Source organism: Ambystoma mexicanum, chromosome 5p (genome assembly GCF_040938575.1).
Source record: "Ambystoma mexicanum isolate Mex_15411 chromosome 5p, UKY_AmexF1_1, whole genome shotgun sequence".
NCBI lineage: Eukaryota > Metazoa > Chordata > Amphibia > Caudata > Ambystomatidae > Ambystoma > Ambystoma mexicanum.
The window spans coordinates 156,672-180,525 of NC_090930.1; the positions used below are offsets into that span (position 1 = coordinate 156,672).

Consider the following 23,854-nt stretch of genomic DNA (forward strand, 5'->3'; position numbering starts at 1 on the left):
CCCTGCCCCGAGGCAGATGGAGAGCTCGGCGTTCACTTACCTAAGGTGAGGGTGTTAACCTTTGGGGTTCTACAGGAGAAGAGAAAGGGAAGAGGAGAGAGGCACCCAATAACCCCAGTTCATTAATCCCATATTTTCTATCTGCAGACATCTTACTCTTCGAGTCAGACATACAGTGCACAGAGGTCCAGCCCAAAGAGCCAACCGTGTGTTACACATCACCTTTGAAGATACGGCATTCACCCAGTCAAGACCGGCGCCTCTGCGGGAATCAGGTGAGCGTTACAACAGTCCTGGGTGAGTCAACCACTTGGACTAGAACGTCCTTTAATTCGCCTCGTAGGCCCCGGTGAAATAACGTGGTTCTTTTGTTTTCAGGCCACCTAACTTCAGCAACCAGTCTATTAAAGGTGGCAATGTACGTTAACAAGTCTTGATTTCCCTATCGGAGTGATAAGAGCTTGTTGTCTACTGCTTGTTCTTGGGTATGGCGAGCAAAATGTTTTTCCATTTTCTCTCTGGAACCCCCCAAAGTCATGTAACAAAGGATCATCATGGGTTACCAATGGCACAACTAGTCAGCTGCGCTACCACTCAGGTAAGACAAAACAAAAGCTACCCGAGCTTGGGTGTTTGGAAATGCTCCAGGCCTACAAAGAAAGTGAAGGCGACACTGATTGATGAATGTTGCATACTTCCTTGGGTCGCCTGAGAACCGGTTTGGTGGTGCCAGGGGGAACTGTTTCAGGCAACGTAATTTGTACTGGAGTGGGGGAAATGGATGATAAAGTGGGGTCTTGTGCCGATGGATTGTTTCCGGGCAGAGGATTCTGTCCTACCTGTGATTGCAAGATCTGCCTGCCGATCTCTTCAGTGCGATCAGAATGGACCTTGGCACGTAATTGTCCTAACAATTGAGCCAATTGGTCGATTTCCAATGCCTCCATGGTGCCCAGGTGGATAAGTTATGGTAGGCTTTGCGTTCTGTTACGCTCACCTGATATCCACGGGAACGCCACTCAGCCCGGGTTGGTTGCAGGTATCTTCTCCCCAGTTTTCCCAGGTGTTGTATATGGAGGATGTTAAGCCTGAAAATACAGGAGGGCTGGGTTAAAGACTGGCCAACTGAGGTAAATATCCTCCCACCACACTGTGTGACTTCAGCCTCTCTGGGCCCTCTCCTCACCTTGTTGTGGGATTAGGCGTGCTCTCTGTCCTGCCTTCTTGGCATGGGGCACGTTGTCTTCTGTGGACGTGTGCGGCAAAGTTACTTCACTGGCGCGTGCCCGTTTCAATGTCTCTCAGGTCGGTCTTATTGCAGCAGTTCTGTATAGGGTTGTGATTCGTGCATGCCTTTCTTGTTTAATAATGTCTTTTTCTCCCTTAGGTGTGTGGAGCTTCAGCGTTGCAAAATGGTTGAGTTGGGCCTCGCCGGTAAATGATGGCACGTGATGTGCGCTACAATGCCGTAAGTAAGCGCTATGCACAGCGTTGCCTTGTCTTGCCTTTGCTAACCTGTTTTCTTCCTTCCGTACAGGTCACTGTGCTTTTCCAGCATGTGCGGAACTCCGGAGCGGTGCCGGCCGGGAGGCGACCAGCCAGGTAAGCTTCTTGTGCTGTTTGTAGTTTAGCGCTGTCAGAATATGCCTTCTCTAATATTGTCCTCTCCTTCCCTCTTTCAGGTCTTTCGGTCCGGAAGGTATGCAGAGTCCAGAAGAAGCTGTTCAGTGGAGCTGAGAGCAGATAACAGGATAGAGATTGCAGCTAAGATGCTGCTAACAATGTCCCTTTTGTGTCCTCTGCAGGTTCTTCTTCTCCGAGGCTTGTGGATACCACAGGACACGCTGCGCGTCACGTTGCAGTCTGCAAAGTAACGCGAAGCGTGCTTTCTTGTTCGGGTGTGGTTTAAATGTCCTCAACAAAGTAGTCCAGGTAAAGTAGTCCCTAGGCCACCACACCCAAAACACTATACTGCATAGCTTAGTTCCCAGGAACCAAGCTATGTGGGTGTCTCCATGTTGGCTGCAGGCCCAAATGAAAAAAGTAGTCCCCCTTACACATGTTCTTCAAAGTGTATGAGCCTGGCGCCATAGGCGCCGGGACTGGCGCCAAGAGAGTCTTGGGAGTGGATGCCAGGCCTTCAATGCCTTGATGGAGCCCCAAGCCCTGATCCTACCTGGCAAGTGAACTTGCCAGTGGGGTTCTGGGGTAAGGGTTGTGACAGTAAGACTTAATTCATTGTCTGAGTAGTCATCTCTAAACACCTCCTTGTCTGTCAAATCTGTCAGTCTGTATCATTCACCAAGGGCTATCACTGCTCTCCATCCTCTTCCCTCTTTATCTGCCCCAAGGACAACCACCCTTTCTTCTGTAACTGCTGCTGATTCTAACTCTATGGGAATTATCTGTCTGTATTCAACATCCATAGGTATTTCTGATCTGAACAAAAATTCATCAGGTATTCTCAATATTTTGCCTACTAATCTTCAAAGCCATGGTAACAAAGCAGTCACTCCAGACAAGAATACCTCTGGCTCTAAAGGAACCCCTCATAATATCTTCTGGCCTACAAATGCAAATACTAACTCTCTTACATTCAGAAGATGTATTCCTGGAGTGGAACACACAATCCCTTTGTCCGTAAAAGATATCATCATGTTTAATTTTTGTCATCAAATCACAATCTAATATGTTAACTGGTGTCAGTTGAGAAAACAGCAGTGGCATAGACACATCATGTTCTACTATGGAAATTGGTAATTTGTCAGTAAAAGGAACTAAACTTGTGGCCCCAGAGAATCCCTGAGCATTCATGGCAATGCCAGATATTGGGTATTTTCCCCTCTCAAAAACAGGAACATGTCGCTCCAGTGTCCACAGAAATTAAAATGTCTTACCTCTTATCATTACCTGGCCCTTGGTTCCTCTTTGGGGTCTGGTGTCACTGATAGCACTTAACACATCAGGGTGTCAGTGGGCTGTCCTATTGTGGATATACATACATCCCTGTTCTTGTGAAAGGATTCCTCCTACCACAGTCACACTCCCTATTCTAGGTGTGGATGTTTGTGGGTTCCCTTCATTCAAATTCCATTGTGGTGCCACTGCTTGCTGTAGGGCTACTTGCTGTGCATGTGTCTGTAGATAGCCTTGTGGCATCTGCACTTGTGCTGAGCTCTGTTGTGCCTGATGTATTTGTGACGCTTGTGTCTGATTCTGTGTGTGAACTTGGGCATAGTACTCCAGTGGTTCTGTATTATACTGCCTGTTCTGTGCATGCCGCCTCTACTATTGCATGGTTGGGCTATATGTCCCATTCTTCCACTATTCCAACATTACTGCTGCTGTCCTCCATTAAAGCCTCCTCCTCCTGGGTGGTTCTGAAATGCCCTTCATCCGCCTCTGTGCGCATTCCATCTACCGTTTGGCAAAAAATTGTGGGCCTCATCACGAGTTGGGCAGTAACGCTGGCGCTAATAGCGCTGGCGCTATCTGCCCTGCCGCCATACTCACCGGCGACAGATCACGGGTTTGGCGGATTTGGAATTCCCCATTCCCCACTGAGCCCATTCGGGAATGCCCCATTTCCCATTGGGCTCAATGGAGAAATTCCGTGCTCATACCGCCGGCGGATTTCCCGCCGGCAGTATGAGCGCGAATTTTCAGCGGATTTCTCTCCAGCTCAGAGCTGGGGAGAAATCCGCCGAAGCCTTGATTTGGTGGACCCTTAAATCCAGCGGTAACAGCGCTACCGCCGGATTTAAGGGTTACAGCCAAACTCGTGATGAGGCCCTGTATCTGGATACCCTACATTGCTTGATTGCATCGGCTGTAATCCTTGTGTTAACACCCCTTCACCACTTGTCAATACTGCTCCTTTTATAGCAAACTTTGACAATTCTTTGTGAACTAACTTCACTTCCTCTTGTTTTGTGCCCTCTGCTTTTTTTCTTGTATTTCTGTTGCAACAATCAACAATGATGGGCAATAGTCAACTGTATTTTTGGCCATGGCTTCACTTCCATTCCTACCTGTTTCTTCATCTGCCGTTGCACTGGCTCAGGCAGTCCCTGACTCAAAATGTGGTAAAATAATGCGACTGTTTTATCCCACGGTTCTCTCATCTCAAGCATACAATGCGCTTGAAACTCTTGAATAAAGGCTACACGGTCTTCATTCTGCCCCATTTTTCTAGTCATAATCGCACCCAAGTCTGATGTATCGGGGAACTGTACTCTAAGTGCTATCAGTACGTCTGCTCTGCAATTGCTAAATGGAGCTCAGTAATGTGTCATGTTTTGTGCTGCTATACTTTCATACCCTGCTCGTCTCCTAATGTCATTAGCTCTCTCTCCTAGGATGGCTGTTAGCAGGCCCTTTATGACACCCACTGCTAATGTAATTCCTGCTGTCATCCTTTCTAACTCATAGATATGAAATGATATATGTAATTTATAATGCACCTGTACACAAGTGTTTACTGCACCCACAGTCAAACTAGACAATTTACATTTCAAGTTATCTTTATCCATCTGTGGCCACGGTATATATTGCAGTCATCCTCCCCCTTTCTCTAATAATGGGAATTGCATATACCTGGCATGGTACCCACCTACACTTCTCGTTTTCCAGGTGGGGCTAGTTTCACCCATCTGCCTTTTTCCTGGCAGTGACCTTAATTTGCTCACATATGGCAGGAATATATCCCCTCCACTGTGCGATCGTGCTGGTGGTCATTCAGAAGATGGTGTTGGTATCAGTGTTTTCTCTTTAGGGTCTTCCAAATCAGACCATTTTACCCCTTTTACTATACTTAGATCTATTGAAAAACCACATGCACCCCCTCTCTGTGCCTTCTCATTTTGTTCTCTTTCTTCATCTGATATCATTATACCCCAGCTTGTATGGCGTTCATCCCTGTCTTGGTCATTAAGATCTAACCCACTTACGGACAGTGCTCTATGTTTGTCTCCCATTATGTCACCCAATCTACTTCCTGTTCCTTCAGATAAAGATCCCTAATTTTTCCCTTTTGTTTTATAGTGATTCTTGTCCCTCATTTGCCTATATAGATCCCCAATCCGTTTCCATATGCCTTCTTCCTTTCTTAGTCCATGTATGTATGCTCGGTATTGCCAGCAGCTCTCTACGGGACTGTTCTGATCAGCTCTCTTCTTCCAATTGTTCTCGTGCTTCAACTTGCACTGTGCATCTGTTAACAAGATAATCTATTTTATCAAATTTCTGTTCCCTGTTCCTTCTAATTTTTTCTTCCCTCATCCTCATCTCCCTGTCCTATTCTACCCCTCACCCTCTATGCAACCTATGTTCTTTCATTCTCTGGGCTTCCATTTCCCTGCGCTTCTTCTCCTCTATTCTCTATTTCACTTTCTTTTGTTCCTCATACCTTTTACGTTCTTCCTTTTGTTTTCTCTCTGTCTCCTTCTGCTCTTTCCTGTTCCTTTTCTTTCTCTTCCAGTTAATCTCTTTCTTCCCTCTCTAATGCCATTGATACCTTTTATGTCTATCTTGAGTAATATCTGTTGTCCTATCTATTCGGTTTGCACTACGATTCCTTCCTTGGCTCTGTCCTTCTCCTCTTTTTGTCTCTTGACTTCCTCCTCTATTTCTATCAGTCTACTTCTTCGTTCCTCACACTCTTTATATTCATCGCGTGTCAATATATTTTTTTGTTCCTTAATCTTACTTTCTTTCATGCTGTCTTCACTATTATAAACCGGAGGTGAGCATATGTTGGATTGGTATAATGCCCTTTCATCACAGGATGTTTTTTCATGGGTTTTTTTACCGTGATCTTTTTGCTGAAAAAACTCATTGAATTTTTGGCAGGGGTGTTGTAAAATATATATATTGGGTTTGGGTGTTCGGGGATATATAAAAAAATTAAAGGGGATGGGGATTTGGGGAGATCCCCCCAAAAATAAAAAAATATAAACATTCGATATATTTTTTTGTAAAAAAATCAGCGGTAAAAAAGCCTGCGAAAAAACATCCCGCGATTAAATGGCATGGAACCATTGGATTAACATACGCCACAGCTTCCTTTAAAAGCTAAATTCCCTATTTATCTTCTGTCGTGCCGTCGTTTTTGGAAGTAGGAGCAGCTGAGGGCGTTACGTGCTCCTCTTTATGCTGATTAAGCATCGACTCCTTCTCAGTCGATGCTTAATCAGCATAAGGTCAGGCAGACCTTACTTCTCGCTCTGATACATTTTCCACATTTCTAGAATAGCTAATCTTTTTTGTAGCTTCTTCCCCATGTAAGTAGCATAAAAATAAGTTGTCATATGTTGCAATACTGTTTTTGAGAACGAGCCTTCTTGAGGCCACAGCATGAGTGTTTTATTAGTCGTGTCCTTCACTCATTCCACTTGACATACTGTCTAATTTTAGGTGTATATCCTGGTAATGTACTGAATTGGTGTAAAAGAAAAGGCTCTCCCATGAGGACAAGTCGATCTCGACTGCCGATGTTTACCGGGTTCTTAAATAACTTGGATTACACCTTCATTCTTTGAGTATTCATATATCATTTCTGTGCGTCATCATGTCTTCCCTTCATGACATCACTTTACATTACATTTGTTCTTCTATGTCCAATGGTGTATGCCAACATCCTTCCACCACTTCAGTGCGAGGGTACATTTGATATGGCTGTCTGAGTGCATAACATCTCTCATATCTTGGGTGTGGTATTGGGACTATACCTGGTGCCATGCACAGAGCCTTCCAGCTTTGCTTCCAGTATGACGGAGGTGGGGGGGCGGGCACAAGAGATGATGTCTCTGCTCCTCTACACATCTGTCACATGCAGCATTCAAGACATTGCGATGGAAAACATAGCAGGTGCATCTGTAACATGCGGCATTCAAGGCCTTGCTCTAGATATCTTGGCAGGTGCATCTATGATGGGAGGCATTGAATCCGCTGGTGTGTCTCAGAAGGAACATCTGTAACATGCGGCATTCAAGGCCTTGCTCTAGATACCTTGGCAGGTGCATCTGTAACATGCAGGATTCAAGGCCTTACTATGAAGATCTTGACAGGTCCATCTCGGACCTGAGGCATTGCAGCATCCTGTGTGCTGTATCTGTATTTGTATTTTGTTTATTTGTATAGTGCGCCAAGCCCGAAGGCGTTAGGCTGTCTTAGAAGGAACATCTAAAACACCTGGCATTCAAGGTCATGCTATGGACATTGTAGCAGGTCATCTCTGACGTGAGGCATTGCAGCCTCTGGTGTGCTGTTTTAGAAGGAACATCTAAAACACGTGGTATTCAAGTTCATGCTATGGAGATCGTAACAGGTGCCTCTCTGGCGGGAGGCACTGCAGCCTCTGGTATGCTGTCTTAAAAGGAACATCTGTGACATACGGCATTCAAGGCCTTGCTAGGGAGATCATATCAGGTGCATCTGTAACATGCAGCATTCAAGGCCTTGCAATGAAGATCTTGGCAGGTGCATGTCTGGTGTGAGGCATTTCAGGCTTTGGTCTTAGAAGGAGCATCTGTAACATGCAGCATTCAAGGCCTTGCTATGGGGATCGTAGCAGGTCCATCCATAACATGTAGCATTCAAGGCCTTGCTATGGGGATCGTAGCAGGTCCATCCATAACATGTAGCATTCAAGGCCTTGCTATGGGGATCGTTGCAGGTCCATCCATAACATGCAGCATTCAAGGCCTTGCTATGGGGATCGTAGCAGGTCCATCCATAACATGCAGCATTCAAGGCCTTGCAATGGAGATCGTAGCAGGTGCCTCTCTGACGGGAGGCATTGCAGCTTGTGGTGTGCTGTCTTCAAAGGAATATCTCTAACATGCAGCATTCAAGGCTGTGAGAAACCTAAAGGTGTCTCACGCACTAGTCCCCGGGGATCTGTCACCAAGTGGCCAGGACACAGGCATTGCTTTTGGATCCAGTTCCTGGGAGTGGCCCAGTGTGGGAGGATCACTTTGATGAGGTGGTATTGGGGGAGTTGGAGTGGGACACTGAATGGTGAGACGTGGTATCCCCTTCCCTGTAACACCCTTTTCCCATCCTACTTAGGAACGCAATCCCCCTCTTTCCCGACACAAACACTTTCTGATGGACAGCTCACCATGAGTGGAAACGGACTAACACCAGAGCGAGATCATTACGCACACCTGACTTCCATCACACTTTCCCACATGGATAAAAGACGGAGTACAAAAGCACATGTGGAAGCAGCAGTTCTAAGGTGGCAGTTTAATACAAGGAGAAAGGCGACGAGACAGGAGAGGGTTGCAAGGAGGAAAGTGCCCTCAACTTTTTCAGACCGTTACTTTTGTGAACCTTGGAAAATAAGAAACCTAAGACAAGGCACTAAAGCTGAAGAAACCTGCATTGTGTGTTGGAGGTATCCGGGGCTCTCCTGCATTGATAACCAAGGCGGGGAGGAAAAGTTGCCGTTGTGGTACTATCCTTTGCTCCTACATCAAAGCATTGCGAGTAAAGACAGCAGAGTCAGTGAGTCGGAGAGACTGATACCAGACCAGCCTGCGTAAGAATCAAGGTTGCAAGTGGCAACTTTGTATGAAGAAATCTAAAGAGAACAGTATGTGAAAAGTGCGTAAAGAGTGACATGAATATAATTGAAACCCAGAGGAGTGAATGAGCATTGGAGACCAAGAAAGATACTGTAGACAGAGTGGTCTGGTGCCATGTGGGTTCTCTTTTGAAGGTCTCTGTTAGGTATCCAACTGGTTCGCAACTGTGAAAAGGGAATTTTGAGATGAAATTGATCCTGTAATGGGTCAAGCTAAACCCTGTGCACATTCGAAAGTCTTCGATAGTTTAATGCAAACTGAAATTGGTCCAAGCCTGGCTGAGGGAGACTCATTATGTAAGAGGAGGATCTGAGTCCAGCTGAGGGGGATCCGGGGTGAACCGTGAGCCACCTGAGAAAGAATATTCTCTGAACATTGTAAAAAGAAGGATCTGAGCCCAGAAGAGGGGGCTCCACAGTAACGATTGTGTTATAAAAGGGATCTGAGCCTGGCTATGGGGGAACTATTGCGAATCACATGAATTGAGTACTTATAAGAGGAAAGGAACTTTGTGTTTTCTTTTGGTACATCAGGCCCTTGAAGGCACGCCCCTTAATGCTCACACCGAAGAGAATGCAACCCGCTAGGGAAGAAAGGCCCAAGTCATTCTTGTAAGGATAACAAGTTTAATCTCACACACAGATGAGAGCAACAGCAAAGAACTCTGCTGCTAAGAACGTTCTGTCAAAGAGAGGTACACAGCATCATAGTGACGCAATCAACATACAGTAAAAACCTGCGCGGCTGATTGGATGGACCCTATACAGGTACTGCCTTTAACTATATGGGATGGGAGTTTATTGGTCCCAGCTCAGTCCGTCCATCTTCCATCATGTGGGTGCTGCGGGGCTCATCTTCTTCTCATGTTGAAGGTCAGAAAACAAATTAATTATAATCCTACTATACAGCTTGTTTATCACTCATATTTTGCACTTGGCAGGCCTTAAGACAGACACACGAGGTTCCATGGCACTCTAACCTTCACACACAGATTTCACTCACTCCCTCCACACCATCTGGCTCCAAGTCCTTCGCCCTCATTTCGAACTATGATTTATCCCTCCCAGCAACTCGCAATACAAGTCACATGATTGTCGCTTCAACGATAAACCCGGTCCATTCTCTTTCAGGACTTCCTACTTTGGGGTTGGTTTTCAAAGGGCCATGCAATATGGGGATCTCAAGGTTCAGTCAGTTATATGGGCTATAACTCAGGAATGGGCCGGGTCATACTTTGGCCAAAGTGAGATGACATGCAAACCAGGTGCCGGCCTCTGATTGCCGCCTTGTAGGGCACATTCCTCTTGGGTAAAAGACACATATTTGCAACACTTTCAAGAACAACAAATGAACTGTGTGGCGTAGGGGTGTGAGCTGTCCTCATGGGAGCTCGGACATGACTGGAGATTTAAGTGGCCTTGTGAATTTGGGCCTAGTGCATGTACTGCAGCATTTACCGCGCAAACCTACTTGTTACAAAGCAGCTTCCTTGGACACTCAGGTAAGGTTCTTCAAGTAGGCTTTATTGTAGTTACTTTATAAGATGGTACAGCAAACCACTGGGTCCCATCACCCAGGCTGACTTCCCCCAACTGCCCAATCCTAGAACCTTGACACAGCATTCACACCTAAACATTCTATCCAAGCACACCAACATTCTCTCAGCTCATCATACACATGCATACATTGCAAGCACTTCACAATACAACTCTTCTACCCATGATTATTAATATCTATGCAAAAATAGCTATGCCACCCGCACCTTGGACCATACCATATGGTTACACTATAATTGGTTATATTCGCATGGGGTCCTGCTGGATGGGAAGGCCTCCCTCACACTGTCCCCCCTGCCCCTGGCTCATCACAGTGCCTCAAATGAATCTCGCCTTACTTTCAAGCGCCTGGGGCACGGGGCTGCCCACTATGATATATGATATGATAGGTTATTTATAATGCACTTAATACCCAGAGGTTTCTAAGCGCGGACCCGAGGATCGAACCTGTGTTGCTCTGTGTCGTCTTGCTTCCAAGGTGAGCACGTTGCCGCTGAGCTGTCCTCCCGAGCCAAACATTCCAAAAATTCCCCCCTTTTGTTACTTCTACAGTAACAAATGCTGGAACAGTTCTGCGCTGCCATATCCCTAGCCTCTAAATCCACATATGGCTTATTTATTTTACTGGCACCAACGTCCTGCACACTGATTGCAAACTCTTCCCTCTACGCGTGTATTCTTCAGGTGAACAAGTCATGTAAATGCATCCACCCTGCCCCGGCAGGTCCACCCACACCTGTGTAATTATCTTGATCAAGGGGTGGGGAAATGACGGTGTGGTATAGAGAATCAACTTCATCTGCATACAGGATAGGGAACATTTCATACTTTGTGCCACCCTGTGAGACATCAGTTTGTAGCTCAATGTTTTTTGTTTCGCAAGGTGCTTTTGAACCCCTAATTGATACCATCATTCCTGCGCTATCAGGTGCCACAGTGGCACAGCATCGAAGAACCAGCTGGCAAGTGCAGAAAATGACCAGGGTGAACATAACAATGGGCATTTAAATGTCAGATTCAGCCAATCACTGTCCTGATTCCTCCCTCCATCTTCATACGGACACCCAGGCACGGACAGCTGCAATGATGGGGGATGAAAATTAATTTCCTGTGTCTTCTGTAGGTACGAATGTACATCAGGAATCACTTGCTGTTAACATGTCCGGCACGTCACAATTTCGCATTGTCATAAGTCTTAACGCATGCAACTCGACCTTGATCACATTGAACCCATTCTCGTGTCGTTTGTGAGGTGGACCTGTTCCCACCTCACTATTTGTAGCCATTTGGAATTAGCTGTAGTCTGCACTCCCGGCAACAGTAAAGAGGTGAAAAATGATTTAGCCAAACTGAAAAGCGTGCATTCTTCTGGTATATCAGCAAGCAATGTGGAAGAGTCTTTAGAAATATAATTCAATCTTTCCATCCTCTGTGGTTGCTGGAACTGTCCTTTTCCTAGCCAGATGTGGGGCTCGTGCGTGAGCACTAGGCTCTTATCTTCAGTTTGGGTTGTGGGGAAACTTGTTGGCCCCTCTGCAGGCAGTACTCCCCCCTTCAGGTGTTCCTCTGGGATTACTAATAGTGCCGAAAGCAATGTGTCCAGCGAACAACTGTCCCTCCATGATGATGGGAGGTACAAGTAAGCTTGTCGGCCACAGATCCAGTAGTAATCCATCAGTGCCGGAGTTCCTTTTTTCATGTCTGTGATCGGGAGAATTTTATTACAATGTTTGTTTGTACCAACAAAGACTGTACCCTCGCTGCAGAAAGAGAGTCTATATTCGCCTTCCTTGTGCACTCCCACCGGCATATACATCGTTGCAATCCACGTCAGCTTTGGGATATGTTCTGTTCATATTTGCACACAGAAATTGACCACTCGTGCTACCCTTTATGTGCTATATGTTACCAGTCCTTCTGCCAAGCAAGGTAGCGTATTGTCCTGCCAATTATTGACATACTTCCGCCCCTTCACCATCAGATAAGGTAACTCCACACACTTGATGTTTCTTGGGTCGTCGGTGCATTTTACAAAATCTGGGCCCAATATTTGCAGTTGCACACTATGTGCCTGTAATGTTCGTTTCATTCTTCATAGCGTAAGATGAACCAAGCATTGTGCCTCTATAATTGGGACTGCTCGTGGCACTAACACCTTGGGAGCCCCTGATACTGTACCCTTGCAGCAGAAACAGAGTCTATATTGTTTCCTTGTGCACTCGCTCATATCAGAGTACCATGAATTAGTGAACTTGGGGTGATGAATATCCTCGATCACATCAAAAACCCAACCCTTGATATGTGTCATACATGTGTCGTACTGCTATTTTCATTCTTCTATACACATTCTCAAGGATCGCCGCATTAGTAGAAATAATATATGTAGCTCCACTCATGTTATTAGCATTTATGTGTATCGTTCCATTTGGGTAATAGACAACCCTATATCCCCCACTTTCCCCCTTTATAGGAGCTCCCCCTATAATACCCTCCCCAATACACTCCAAGTAATACTAGCAATATCACACACAATCCTCCAGGAAGTACTGAACCACAATAATAGATATATGTCCACAATCTCTCATTCGTGTCTCTACGCCTCGGGTCCCAACTTAACAAACTATGTACATTAGTCACGTCCATCTTCTTCTTTCCTGAAATAGAAGCACAGACACACAAGACAACGAAAAAGGGAAAACAAGACGTACACTATACAAAAAAGAAAAAGAAATGGGAGAGGGCAAAGTGAGAGAGAGAAGAGAGATAGAGAGGAAAGAGAGATGAAATGGAGAGAGAGAGAGAGATAAAGAGAGAGAGAGAAAGAGAGAGAGAGAGAGAGAAAAAAAGCACTCCCAGAAAAAGAAAAGTGCGGAGCTAGCAGTTGAGCTTTAGCCTGACTCTCGGACGTGCCACCACACCCGTATCTCCTCTAGACAGGCCGGTATGATAGTCGGGGTACAGATGCTGTTACCCTTTGTTTTAAGAGAATAGATGCACCACTGTGCTCTCTGGAGGTGTCCTATGAACGTCAGAGAGGTGGACCCAGTGGCGCAACTCTTTCACTTTGACCGCGAGGGGGTACAAAACACCACCTCATACGGTCCTTGGAACCGAGTATTTTTCCACTGGCTCACAAAATTGCTAATGTAGATATAATACCCCGGCAGCATTGGTTGAGTTGTTGTATGCTCAGGATCTGTCCCTGTTGTCCCTGCAGCATCGGTTGTTTCTATGGTCACCAAAACAGTAATAAAAAAATTGCAAATACTCCAGAACAATGCGCTAAGAGCAGCCCTGGAAATACCCCGTAGAGCCCATATCTCTAACATTAGGAAAGATTACCAGTGGTTAAAAATTAGCGATAGAGTCCTCCTCAAGACGCTATGCCTCACCTACAAATGCCTGAATAACACTGCACCCACTTACATTGCGGCTAGACTGACTAGAAAATCTAATACTTACCATACTAGAGCTTCTAACTACCTACTACTTGAAACACCCAGATTTAGACTATCCAAAGCGGGTGGAATAAGCTTTCCTGTTAAAGCTGCCCATGCCTGGAACGCACTGCCCTCTGCACTGAGAACTAATCTACTTTACACCAGATTCAGAGGCAATGTGAAAAGTTGGCTTTGGACCAATGACGACTCACACTCAGCGCTTAGGCGCTAAGGCGGGTGCTACTACTAGCCGACTGCCCTGTTACTCGATAACAGTCCTTCTTACACACTGTATTCTTGTATCGCTCTTTATGTTCTATATGTTTCCTATGCATGTAACTCAAGCTTAAATATTCTTGTATCCGCTGCACTCGGCTACCCCTGGGTTTGGAGCGCATTATCAAATAATAAACTAAACTAAACTAAACCATCCTGGGAGGTGCAATCTGTCGGGAGACACATTTAATGGCCCGAGTTAGCGTTGTCAAATATTCCCTTAATTCCTCTCCTAACAATGCTGCAGTCCTGTGTGCATCAGAAACCCATCTCTGAGGGTATATGAGGGTATGCATACACCGGCCAGTTACCACCTTGTGAGGTACCACTATAATAGGCCAATGGCTTGTGGCCCATAGTGCTTTTTTGTGTCAATACTGCTGTCATAAGCTGACCATCCAAATGTGAGAACAAATAGAATTCCTGCGTGTAATCTGGGGTGGCCAATAGGGGTGCTAAACTAATGATGACTGTTGGATCATTTCTGCCGTCCACTGTAACTTGTGGTCCTTTGTTTTTTGTGCCTCCCTCAGGGCCTGTAAAAGTGGCCTTGTGTATGCCGCGTAGAATCTAGAATCCATGCCCCGCAGTAGATACACAGGCCCAGAATCCTCTGCATTTCTTTAACTGAAGGCGGGTCTGGTCTACCTATCCCTATCCCATTCACTGATATGAACTGCCCCAAACAGATTACTTCTTGCTGGCAATATTGTAATTTAGCCCTATCAACCTTATACCTCTTACAGCCCAGCAATTGCAGAGTGCAATGGAGTTCCTTCAACAATGATGTTCACTGTCACTACACACTAGCATCTCGTCCACGTACTGGAAAATCGTGCTAGGCACCTGAATGTTCCCAAGATCGGCATGCAGTGTTCTGTTAAATAGTTAAACCTCTTTATGGGGAATTTTGAACAACACTATATCTTCAACCAACATAAATTTAAAGACTGCATTGTAGTATGGAAGAGGTAAATTGACTATGTTTTACTTATATGGAATGGCTCCCCAGACACTTTTCAAGAATTTACAGAATATCTGAATGTCAATACTTTTGGTATTGAATTTGTGGAGCATGCTAGTCCTACCGGAATAGAATTTTTGGACTTAATCATTAGTATTTCGAATTGTCAAATACATACACAAATGTTCAGGAAACCGACAGCCGTCAATTTAATTCTACATGCTAAAAGTTGGCACAAATGGTCAGTCATAGATAATATACCATTTGGTGAATTCTATTGAGCTCGCAGAAATTGCAGTACTCCATCAGACTTCATTAATGAATGCGGATGGATTAAAGAAAGGTTTAAGAGAAGAGGCTATTCTAGCTAATGTATTTAGAAAGGTATACAACGAGCTAGTGATATAGCACGAGAGGACATGCTTTCTGTTCAGGAGACACATCAGTACACCAGTTATTCTGATGTGCGGATTATTACTAAACATGTGTAAAATTCAGACCTGTTATAAGAACTTTTAGCTAAACATTGGCTTTTACTTCAGCTTGATTCGGATATACGTCTTTATATAGCGGAAAAACAAAATGTTATCTTCACACGTAATCAGACTCTTAAAGGACACTTGTGTCCCTCCTTTTTAGCACCCCAATCTAACTCTGCAGATTCAATATCATGGTTACTGCCCAAACCAAAGGGTTTCTTGAAATGTGGTACATGTAATTTCTGTAAGTTTGTTATAAGCTCTGACACTTTTTCTTGCCATAATGGTCTTTCCATTCAAATCTGTGATTTCATGAATTGCAAAACCAAACATGTGGTGTGTGTGGGATTCTTTGCATATGTGGTAAAGTTTATGTGGGTTCTACAATACGGGAAATATGTGGTGTATGGGATTCTTTGCATATGTGGTAAAGTTCATGTGGGTTCCGCAATACGGGAACTGCGAATACGCATTCGAGAACATTTTGCCAACTTGAAAAATTCTGATTCCAAATTGCCTCTTTCCGTTCACTGGCAAGAACATCATCAAATGGATAATGTGAGAGATATTAGGTTTATTGGCTTAATGCAAGCGCAAACTCACCCCAGGGGAGGGGACCGCCTTGCACTCTTGTGCCAATTAGAAGCACGTACTATATGCCGACTTCGATGCACTACTGTGGATTTAAACAGAGACACGGAACTACATGTTTTCTTGTAAATGGGCGATTGGATGTGGTACCAGTATTCCATCAGGATGGAATTGGTTATTGACCTGTTCTTTGAAATGGGTTAAGCTCATGACAATGTGTTTTATGCGTGTGGCACTGCTGGAGCCTGGGAACTGCTGCACTGTCGGCACTGCACCCATGTGCCAAAGATACTGGAACTAACCAAGTATTCAGATTCATATTGGTCATTCATGGTACTCAGTCATTTATGCTGTATATTAGGTGTTCATTTCCATACTTTTATCACGTGGTACCGGGAGCACTAATATATTTTGTACCCATAGGTCAAAATTATTGGAATTAGTCAAGTATTCAGAGTCATATTGGTCATTCAAGGAACTCGGTCATTCATGTTGTATATTAGGGGTTGTTTTCCTTACTTTTATTACACGGTACCGTGAGCACTAATATCAATTTGTATTTTCACATTCTCATATTTTATTCAACTGTTAGTGTTCTCCCAAATAGGTGGCGCACTTATAGAGATTAATCACTACTCATACAGGTTTTAAGTTCCTCACCGTGTGATTGCATAATAGAACGTGATCAGGGACATGCTACAATTCAAGTGAATTTCTTCACTTAGGTCTTCACTTATTTCATATGGAACTGTTATCATTAATGTATTGGTAAATGTCCCTGTAACTTTAACAATCAAATTTCATGCTTGTTTATGAATAAGGATCATATGTATAGCCCTATAGACTTCCAGTCTTCGACCACGTGATTTTAATCGGTCACGTGATTAGTAACGTGTTATACGTGTATTAGGTCCTTTTCTTTAACATTGAGTTTGGGGACGACCGCTATAGGACTTGGTTTGTTTTTGGACGACACGAACAACGTTAGTTTAATTGGGATAAGGCAGTAATAGCTGCGTGTTCAATGTGTGTCATATATAGTCACGGTTTTTAAAAGTTACAATTTTTAACATGGACGGTTATTGCCTATTAGGTCACGCCATTTAACGGCTAGCTGATTATCGTTTACATCAATCCACATAGTAGACAAACTGTTTCGAGATAGGTCTGCATAAATATATGCGCAGGTAACGTCTTCTCTCCGCATCTATGAATTCAGGAATTTCACCTTGCAAGATATTTTGGTATATGAATGTGCCGTATTAATCTTTGTTTCCAACTTGGTATATAGGACGCCAGAGTTTTCATTGATGATTCTTTTCCAAATCGCCCACGTTCAGATACATTATGGAGGGACTTTACGTTTGGTAAGAGACATGCCAAATTAATTATTATATTGCATGAGGCTTATTTGGTATGTGTATTAAATTAGTACACTCAGGGGTATAAGTGAGAACTTTACATCCCTTCACCATTCATATATCTTGCTTACTATGTATGGCTAATGGGTGCAGTGGGTGACACTGCGGTTGGAGGAACTGGGCTCCAGTCGGTGGCACACTTGGATTGATTGCATGGGTCTCATTAAATTGAACACATTGCATAAATGTTATATAGACCGTATGTTACACACATCACTTTGCTTTTTTTGATACCGGATGAAACTTGGTCTTCATGCTCAATGTGTATATGCTTTTCCCTTCTTTCTTCTTTTTCATGCGCTGTTGGGGCTGTTATTCATGATGGCATGTTCCTGTTTATTTGTTGACAATGGGACTTGGTAATGTATACTTTGTTTTATTGGTTTATGTTTTCCCTGTAATGTATGCCCTTGTCCACATGTTCTGGTATTTATAATTGATTGTTTACAATGTTTATTTTGCTAAAATTCCGTGCTAAGTATCCATATGATTGTATATTACTTGTTTGGTGCAGAACGTTGCCTTGAAAAAGACCTGTGGAGGTCGAAACACGTGTTGGCAAATCACTCTGACAATTGAAACTCGGCAAATCACTCTGACAATTGAATATGAACAGAATAAAACAGAACTTAATATTCATTTGAGTCTCCTTTGAGAAGCACTTGTATATATTGATTTGGACAAATTGTGATATTTGCATTTGCTAACTTATCATGCACTCATCCTTTGTGAGCTAGCAGTGCATCCAGTGGTGGAACAATTACTGTTTTTGTTTGATGTGCAGTAGGTTTGAGGTGCCTACGTGTTCCACAAGTATGCAGCAGCTAGAATTGATTGATTTAAGTGGTTTTCTTCTATTGGGATACGCTCAAGCGCTTCCATAATCTGGCATACCTCAGCCAAACTGTTTCTTCTTCTTCTTCTTCTGTTAAATATGCTCAGGCTCTCACAGTACCCCCGAGGTAATCTAGTGTGTTTGAACTGCATTTAGCCCTGCGTAAATGTGGTAAGGTACCGCAACTCCGGATGGAGTGGAATCGAGAAGAATGCATTTTCTACAGTATAATATGTGTCTTCCTTTGGGATGCTACATAAAGTTGTCGCAAGGTTCAGGACGACTGGAAACTCTTTCTGCATCACATCATTTTGGGGCGCAAGTCCTGGATCATTCTTCAATTGCCCCCATTGATTTTTTTTATCCAGTTATATAGCACGGGACGTAGATGGCACAATAATCCCATGGACCAGTAGAGCCTGTTTTATTTCTCTAATGCCCTCCTCTGCCTCTCTTGACAGTGGATATTGTTGTACCCTGGGCAGCACAGCACCTGACTTCAGGGTTATACGCACAGGTGTTACATCTTTCAATAACCCTACCTCATGTGGATTTGTAGTCCACAACTGTGAAGCCACATGCTGTAAATCTGCATAAAAAAACGGGGATGGCGTTACTGCTGCCATTAAAGGACACTGCACTCTTTGATACTGTATCATTATGTCACATGGAATGCAAATCTCCAGTATTATTTCCCCCTCTTTGTAGTTATTCTCAAACAGTTCAACATCTATCACCTCCTTCAACTGCACTGTTGGGTCGACACAGAGCACTGTGAGCCACTCATGCCTCTCCCTTTCCATTCCAAATAGGACCCTCCTTCTGTCTGAAACCAGCAACCCGTGCAGGTCCAGTGATAATATCGCTGCTGCTAACAACTAGGGCAATACAGCTGGGTGAAAAATAAAATCAGTGGGCACCCGCCAGCATTGCTTGGCAATCTGGGGCACTGCCTTCACAAGCACCTACCATAGATAAACATATCTGGGTCTATGGAAATCCCACGGACTACCAATTCACTGGTCATTGTGTGGATTATCTACATCGACCTTACAGCACACATCCAAGGAGTGGAACAGAATGCTCCATGATCTGTAAAGCATATAGTCATGGTTAACTCACTAAGTACGTCCATACCCTGTAAATTGACTGGGGAAATCTCGGAATATAGTAAGGGCACCCGCACTACCTTCCCTCCCACCTTTTCTCCAGCTGAGCGTGGAGAGCGGTCGCCGGTGGCCTGAGGGGATCAGCAGGCCTGGAAAGCCCTGCCTGGGCCTCCGTGAGTGCTGTGCTTTGTGTTTTTGAAAAAGAAAGTAGAATTGTTTGTTCGCGCTCCTAGCGCGGTGTTTTTGGCCTCCTCCTGCTCCCCCCTCCCACTTCCTGGTCTTCCTCTCCCTCCCCGCCTCCCTGCCCGCCCACCCCCCCCTCTGATTGGGTGTGTGCCTGCCTCCCCTCTGGCCTACTCGACGGCCGTTCCCCACGCTCGCTTCTTTTCTCCAGCTGAGCGTGGAGAGCGGTCGCCGGTGGCCTGAGGTGATCAGCAGGCCTGGAAAGCCCTGCCTGGGCCTCCGTGAGTGCTGTGCTTTGTGTTTTTGAAAAAGAAAGTAGAATTGTTTGTTCGCGCTCCTAGCGCGGTGTTTTTGGCCTCCTCCTGCTCCCCCCTCCCACTTCCTGGTCTTCCTCTCCCTCCCCGCCTCCCTGCCCGCCCACACCCCCCCCTTCCTCTCCCTCTGCCTATAACCTCCCCCCTTCCTGGGCAGCCCTCTGCCCGGCAGCCCCTGCGGCTAAGGGCCCCAGGCCAAGGGCGACTCCTACAGTGCGGCTCCCTGTGTGTCTGCAGGTGTCCGCAGGGGACGCCAGGCGCCAGTTCCACCTGTTCTCCGGCCCTCCCCTCCTCACCTTGTTCACCTCATCCGCATGATGCCTCGCCCCCCTATTCCATTTTATTGGTAAACTTGGGTGCTTCTCTCCCCTCGCAGGATTCTCAAACTTAGGTGGCCCTGACCTACTACGCACTACTGTCTGCTCTGCACTGTGGTAAACTAGTGCCCTCCACTCACTTCCTGTCTGCATACTCGTGTCATCCGCCTCCCCTCCTTCTCCATGGTGCTCTCTATCTCGCCTATCTACTCTAACTGCTTCTCTATTGACTATCCTGCTCTCCTCACTAAATCTGGTAGGAAAAAGTTTAAAAAGGACATCCTGGTCTCCAACCCAGGCCTCCCTATCGCTGACACCTACACGAGCGCCTGCTCCAGGGAAACTCTTACTGACATTCTCTTTTTCGTGCCTTCACCTGACCTATGGACCCCTCACATGGTCGCTGTGCTCTCTCCTTTCTCCTCCTCTCCCATTAATGGTGGCACACGTTGGGATGTCCTCTTGGCCCCTTTCCACTCCTCTAAGGCCATCATTAATGTCTATGCTAACGGGACCGTCTTGGTCCAAGGCCCGCAGGCCAACCTTCACCTCTTTGATAGACGCTTCCCACGCCTCATCAACTTCCTCTCCGCTCCCGCTGTCCCCCCTCCTCTGTCCTCGGCTACCTTGCCTCTCCCCTCCCTCCCTGCCCCTTCTCTTGCTCCCTCTTCAACTCCTTCTCTAACACCTCCGCAGGGCGTACCTCTGATCTGTACCCCTCCCCGGAAGTTTTTCAAGGGTGGCAACCTTCTCCACATTGCCACTCTAAATTCTCGCTCTGCCATCAAGCACTCCTCTGATATCTGTCGCCTTCTTGAGGAACTGGACCTCGACGTCCTCGGTCTCACTGAGACATGGTTCACTGCCAGCTCTGCCACCAGCTTCGACACACTCCTACCTGACGGCTACAAGATCCTCTCCATGCCTAGGCCAAACCGCTCAGGGGGTGGTGTTGCCCTTATCTTCCCTGAGTGGATTCCTGCCACTGTCACTCCTACGCAGACCTACTCCTCTTTTGAATGTCTTGTCTGCCGACTCTCTCTCTCTCCTAGCCATTCCCTTACCGTGGCTACTATCTATCGGCCACCTGGTCAAATTTCATCCTTCCTCTCTGAGTGGGCTGACCTCTCCTCCTCACTCCTGTCCTCAACCACCCAACTCCTCTTTCTCGGTGACTTCAACATCCACCTCGATGCCTCCTGTCCCCCCACTGGTCTCTTTCGCGAACTCTGCAACTCTCTCTCACTCTCTATCCTCCCGTCTGGGCCTACTCACTCTGCAGGGCACACTCTTGATGCTCTGATCTCTTCTGACCTTCCCCTCTCCCTCCCTCTCTCCACTCCTCTCTCCTGGAGTGATCACTTTCTCCTATCCTCCCACCTCTCCCTCCCTACCCCACAGGCAAAGCCACCCTCGTCATTGCCACCCACCTTCTCGGTCATCCGACCCATGAAGCGCGTGTCAGTTGAGGCTTTCGCTGCTACCTTCTCGCCCCCTCCTCCCCCCTCGGCTGACTCCCACCCTGACACCGCCCTCTCCATCCTCTATTCCTCTATATCTGATACTCTCGATATCCTTGCCCCCGTCATGAGAATCCGCCTGAAGCCCAAAGCCAAATGTAACTCCTGGTATGACTCGGATCTCGTCACCCTAAAACGCAAGTGCAGGGTGGCAGAGAGGAAATGGCGTGCTTCATGCTCATCCTCTGACAAACTGGCCTGCCGCCTGCTCCAAAGGCAATACCGGCTCTCCGTTCTCACCAAGAAGAGAGCCCTTATCCAAGCCCGCATCTCTGAGGCATCAAACAACTCGGCCGAACTCTTTAAAATCTGCAAGGAGCTGGCCAACCCTGCTGCAGTCTCTACCTCTCCTGTCCCCTCCCAGGCCCTCTGCACCGCACTGGCCTCGCACTTCATCTCAAAAACTCAGGACATCCTGTCCTCGCTCTCCTCCTCTCTCCTCCCTCCCTCTCTTCCCGGCTCTTCCTCTTGCTCTCTTGCAGCCTCCCCTCCGCCCTCCTTCTCTGCTTTTCCACCTTTCTCTGCTGATGAGGTTTCCAGACAAGTCCGATCTATGAAAGCCTCGTCTAAACAGGTTCACCCCTGTTCCTCCAAAACCATCAAGGACCACATCGACTCCCTGGCTCCTGCCTTGGCTGCCTTTTGCAACCACTCATTCGCCTCTGGAGTCTTCCCATCCCCCCTCAAGCACTCCCTTGTGCACCCCCTCCTCAAGAAACCCTCCTCCGACCCCTCCTGCCCGGCCAACTATCGCCCAATCTCCATCACTCCCTTCCTGGGCAAGCTCCTGGAGAAACTGGCCATCTCCCAGCTTAACCTCCATGCTGAATCTGTTGGTAATCTTCATGACCATCAATCCGGCTTCAGAGCGGCCCGAAGCACGGAAACTGCTCTCCTGAACATCCGTGAGGACCTGCTCCTGAACCTCGATTCCAACACTCCCTGTGTTCTCATTCTGCTCGATCTCTCCTCTGCCTTTGACACTGTCAACCATGCCATCCTGCTCAACCGTCTCCGTGATAACCTGGGTATCACTGGTCAGGCTCTGGCATGGCTGACCTCTTTCCTTTCCGGTCGACCCTCCCAGGTCCAAATGGGCTCCTTCCTCTCTGACATCTTTTTCTCCACCTGTGGTGTCCCCCAGGGATCCAACCTCTCTCCCTGGCTTTTCAACCAGTATCTGGCACTCCTTGCCCACCGCATCGCCGCTCTCTGCCCCTACTTCCAGTGCTATGCGGACGATACCCAGCTCATTTTCAGGCTACCCTCGGCCTCCTCCTCTCCTTCCCTCATCTCCGACTGTCTGTCTGCTATCCAGGAATGGTGTGCCGCCAATGACCTCTGCCTTAACGCCAGTAAGACTGAGATTCTACTCATCGGCACACCCACTCCCTCCTTCCCTGCAGCTCTCTGGCCGGCCTCCCTTGGCCCCCTTCCTGCCCCTACCTGCAAGGCTAAAAACCTTGGGGTCATCTTCGACTCCACACTCTCCTTCTCTCCTCATATATCTGACGTCTCTAAGAAGTCACACTACCAGCTGCACCTCCTCAGAGGTATTCTTCCCTTCCTCTCCTTCCCCCAGAAGCTCACTGTCTCCCGAGCCCTGGTTCTCTCAAGGCTGGACTACTGTAACAGCCTCTATCTTAATCTGCCTGCCTCCACTCTCCGCCCTCTGCAACTTATCCAGAACAGAACTGCGAGACTTGTCCTTGGCCTCAAGCCCAGGGACCGTATCTCTCCAGGACTGAAATCTCTTCACTGGCTCCCAGTGGCTGCGAGGATTAAGTTCAAAACCCTCTGCATTGTCCACAAGGCCTTCTGGGGCCTGGGGCCTAAATACCTTCAACTCTCTCTTCCTAAATATCTTCCTTCACGAGCCCTTCGCTCATCCTTCTCCAACTCCCTCATGGTCAGCCGCTTCTCGAAGCAACGAGCTGGGGGTAGATCTCTCTCCGCAGCAGGGGCCTCCCTCTGGAACAGCCTTCCTGCCTCCCTGAAACTTGAGGAGAACCATCTCCGGTTCCGGAAGCACCTCAAAACCTTCCTCTTCGCTTCTGCCTTCTCTCTCCCTCTCCCCTGCTAAACCTGCTTAACTCCCCACTGAATTCTGCACTAAACCTGCATCTGAGCCACTCTCAGCGACCTCGGTCCAGGTCCCAGCCACTCTCCACTTGCACTGCCTCCCTGGCTCCCCCTGCACTGTGGGACTGTCACTGCATCCCTACAGCCCCCTTCCCAGCACTTGCTCTGCACTTACC

The 23,854-nt window shown here is 46.6% G+C and overlaps 1 long non-coding RNA gene across 2 annotated transcripts; it reads left to right on the forward strand.

Annotated features, from left to right (window-relative positions):
* The first annotated feature begins 16,823 nt into the window (after positions 1-16,823).
* On the forward strand, positions 16,824-17,936 carry LOC138481608 (uncharacterized). Of its 2 annotated transcripts, XR_011274281.1 has the most exons (4): positions 16,824-16,880; positions 16,991-17,084; positions 17,189-17,264; positions 17,798-17,936. It is a non-coding gene; the product is annotated as an uncharacterized lncRNA (long non-coding RNA). The 2 variants fall into 2 exon arrangements; XR_011274280.1 differs by having other exon boundaries at positions 16,865-17,084.
* Positions 17,937-23,854: the final 5,918 nt, after the last annotated feature.